The 4378-nt window shown below is 32.6% G+C and overlaps 1 long non-coding RNA gene across 1 annotated transcript; it reads left to right on the top strand.

The window, feature by feature from the left end:
- The first annotated feature begins 2947 nt into the window (after nt 1-2947).
- Nucleotides 2948-3775, top strand: LOC141706220 (uncharacterized). Its single transcript, XR_012568710.1, has 2 exons — nt 2948-3310; nt 3503-3775. It is a non-coding gene; the product is annotated as an uncharacterized LOC141706220 (long non-coding RNA).
- Nucleotides 3776-4378: the final 603 nt, after the last annotated feature.

Here is a 4378-nt window from a genome sequence, read left to right as displayed (position 1 = left end):
TCCTTTGCCTTTCTTTGAGACAGCCACTTTGGGGGATTCCTCCTCAGCCTTAAGAGCAACTGTTCTTAACTTTATCCCATGCCTCTTGCTTCTTTGATCCATCTCAAGTTAATGAGTATTGAGCATACCATAAATTTCATCAAGAATAGTTTCATCAAGAGCATAGTTGTCTCTTATAGTAGTTGCCTTCAAATCCCAACTTTCAGGAAGAGCTAAAAAGAATTTAAGATTAGTATCTTCAAGATCATATTCCTTATCCACCAGTGGCAGATCGTTCAAAAGTTTGACAAATCTGTCATATAAACCAGTTAATGACTCATCAGGTTTTGAGTCAAAGTGATCATACTCTTGAGTGAGTATAGTCCTCATGTTCTTCTTAATTGAATCAGTTCCCTGGCATCTTGTCTCCAAGGCATCTCATATCTCCTTTGCAGTCTTGCAGTTAATTACCCTGTTTGACATGACATTATCAATGGCACTATGCAACAAATGCCTTACATTTGCATCCTTGACAATAGATGAGATATCTTCAGCTGTATACTCACTTTTCTCCTTTGGTACAGTCTGTGCTGGCTGATCTGCAACTACAACAGAGAGCTTGGTTGGCTTATGTGGTCCTTCATTAATTCTGTCAAGGTATTCTGGATCTGTAGCTTCTAGAAACATAGTCATCCTCACTTTCCATATGGGATACTCAGAAGGTTTCAGTATGGGAACCCTAATAGTCTCATATCGATTATGGATTTGAGTCTTTGGGGTTTCTTCAGTTTTGGTGGGCTTGGTTGGAGTTTTTTCTTCTTCAGACATGATTGTTTTGGATCTTTACTGTATATGTGTTAACAGATAGGCTCTGATACCACTTGTTAGGTCACACACACTGTAGAAGGGGGGTTGAATACAGTGTATACTACAATCAAATCGAATTAAGAACACAAGTATGAAACACAGAATAATCTTATTAATAAAACAGTATTACAATGGAACCATTCTCTCTCAGTGATGAACAAATATCACGAGAGCTACTAAGGTTACAATGAATAATATTCTCGATTAAGATAACACTTGTAGTGTAAACCCTATGTTGTGTTTATATAGACACACAGTTACAAGATAAACTTCTAATTGATATCGAACATAAGTCTGCATCCTAAAATATATCAATTAGTTATCTTTTCCTCCAAGTATTCTATTCTTCATAGAATTCTTCTTCATGCATATCTCTTCTTGTGTTTGTCTTAATCTTCTTTCCTTCAATCAGCCGCCTTCCTTATCTGAACGTCTTCTTAAGTCCTGATATTATCTCCTGATAAATATCTTCTGATATCTTAAGTTCTGATATCTTAAGTTCTGACTTCAGTATAAGTACTGATTTCCAGTTAAGTCCTGATTTGTCCTGTTAGTTAAGATCTGAAAACTAAACACAAATCAACATTAGACATGATATCACAAATATATCTAACAGAGTCGGTTCGACTCAACTAAACTCATCTCCAGTTTCATCATGATCGAAACTCGGTTTACTCGACCCAAATTACAGTCCCACAGGTAAAGACACAAACACTAGTCAAAAAAAGGTTGGTGAAGAAAAACATTGCAGTAAAACAGCCCGCCTTGTGCTTAAGCAGAGGAAGCCTAAAGACCAAGTTGCTCAACAACAATATGACTAGGTTATTCCCCGCTCCAAGCCCGTCCTTATTGGGGTAAATTCGTACTGATAAAACACAAAATGGGGAAGTGAGTGGAGATCAAGTATCCATTTCACATTTATGTGGCATAGATTTGGTATTTATGTGATCCCGGAGAAAATCCGCCTCGCCCCACGATAATATAAATTCATCCATTATGTATTAATTATTATACTATTTATAATTTTTTAATTATTTTGTTGATATTTAAAAGGATTCAATAAATTTTCTAAACTAAATTAGAAATTACTTTTGTAGTTCAAATTTTCAATATATATATATATACTAACTAAATTATAATTTTCTAAAAAAAATATCAGAAAATAATTTATTTTAAAATATTATTTATTAAATGGAACGGAATGAGACGGGTTAAGAACAACACGTTGTCCAGTAGAACGGGAATAGAGATTAAAAATAAATTCTCAGGAGGAACAAATGGAGGATGGGACAAATATTTTTTATGCCGAGTGGATATGGAATTTCAGATCCCCGCTTCAAACCCGCTTATTTTTTAACCCTAAATATGTGTAGTTCCCAAAATGACCCGGAATAAAACGAAAGAATCAATGGGCCGGCTTTTACCTTTAGCAAACGGCAGAAAAAGATATGTACAACCAAATATGTATAGTAGAAGAGTCGCATTCACTGATTCACATACCCATTTGTATTCAGGATAATTTGGTCGTGTGGACTTGTGATAAAAGAAATATAATTCAACGTACATGATAGCTCGCTAGTCATTACAATTTTGATCATTAATCAATTAATCAATTTTATGTACTCCATTAATGTGAATCACGTCACAAGAAACAATGGAGTCATTTTAAAGAAAGATTTACAAAATCTATGGCTCCCTTGGCACATACAAGTATTTTTTTTAATAATGTATATTACAAGACAGTAATTTGGTGATATTTTTTTGGCTATACCTTTCATAAATATGTAATTGTAGACTCTTAACAAATTAAACTGCATAAATGTAATTTGGAAATAATGTGTAAAAAGATGGATCATAAAAAATTAATTAAAATTATACAACAATATACATATTTTAATTGTTGAAACTCATATTAATATAAATGGGATAACTACAAGAACACATCAATTTTTGAAAAAAAAATCTCTAGAATTATTCAATTCGAAAATCTGTGGGAGATCAATCACTTGAAGAAAAAAAGAAACTGAAAACCCCAAATGTCCTTTATTTAAGCAACATTTATCTGGTGGAATCCCGAATTTCTTTCCTAACCTATCAAATCTGCATTCTTCATTTTTTTTTACCAGGATCATTCTTCATTCTTATTAACTTTTTTTTTAGGCAGCATTGTTGTTAACTTGATTCACCTTCTCTTTTTAACCACATTTGGGCCTCCCATTTTATTTTCTAAATATACACCTTACTATTTATCGTTCTACCTTCAAACCTCCAAGAAACCTCTGCGACGGCCTTTCGCAGAGATAACTCCAAAGGGTTAAAAAGTAGAGAAGAATTACAATGGAGACCATTGTCGCAAAGACGGTAATTGTCATTTTGACACTACTCTTCACCTTTTATTTACCGGTTGCCGTCAATGCACAATCCCATACTCCTGCCAATCTTCCATCTCATACCGCTGTTGATGGTTAGCTTCTTCTTTTTTCTTTACTTTCTATGTTATAGAAACAGCAACAAAGTTTGAACTTAGATTGAAATTGATTTTGGATGCGGTGTGCTTTAACATTATTTTGGTACAAACATCATATTAGAATAGAGTTGATGTTTTTAATCCTTAATTTAAATTAGAGAGTCCTTAATTATGTTTGTTAATATGCAGGGCTGACTGTTGATCAAATGATTGCATGTGTGCTGATGTTAGTGGCATTGGTTTTAACCTATCTCATTCACTAGGATTTTGTGCAATCAGCAACTAATCAGATTGTACACATCGCGAGTGTTCTCAATTCCTTCATTTCTGACTAGCTTATGTGTATTTAGTTTGTATTTACTTTTGAGGGACTGATAGATTTTTATCTTGTTTGATCAGATTATTATTTTAGTTGTAATAATCTTTCAGCTTAATCTTAATCATAGATTAGTATTCTTTTTATGTTTTCGTTTCTCTCCTGTCATTGTTTGCCAAGGAGTACAAAACCTTAGAATAAATAAAAATATTTTATAAAAAATAATGTTAGAGCCACATAAAATTTTATAAAAAAATTTATAAAATTACATGACATGTGTGAGGTGACAGTATAAAATAATTTGTTTGATGTTATTAATGTAAATGTAGAGATTTCATATCTGACAAATAACATAGATTAAGTTAAATCCGTGACTGTCATCTTCTGGTTATTTCAAAATCAAGGGTACTCAAAAGCTCGAAGCTGCTGCAACATGAGTTCTTGCAACAAATTGGTTGAAGAAATTTCCCAGTTATTTTATAAATTTGGGCCAAAAAACAAATATTCTTAATGGAAAAATAGGAAACTTTTGTTTTGGATTGATATAACATTAATCTTTAATTTAACTAAAAATATGTCTACCGTGAATTTGTTAAAATACATGAAGTATATTTTTTTTAAAATAAACATATAAATTTAGTTAAATTTAATTTAATATGTTCTTTTTTCAACTCTACATTAATATGTAGGGGTGTACACGGTTTGGTCAACCCGACCAATCCAAACCGAACCGACCCTATATCGGCCGA

Source organism: Apium graveolens, chromosome 2 (assembly GCF_009905375.1).
Source record: "Apium graveolens cultivar Ventura chromosome 2, ASM990537v1, whole genome shotgun sequence".
Lineage (NCBI taxonomy): Eukaryota > Viridiplantae > Streptophyta > Magnoliopsida > Apiales > Apiaceae > Apium > Apium graveolens.
The sequence above is the reverse complement of the archived record's forward strand: the minus strand, read 5'-3'. Positions and strand labels throughout refer to the sequence as shown.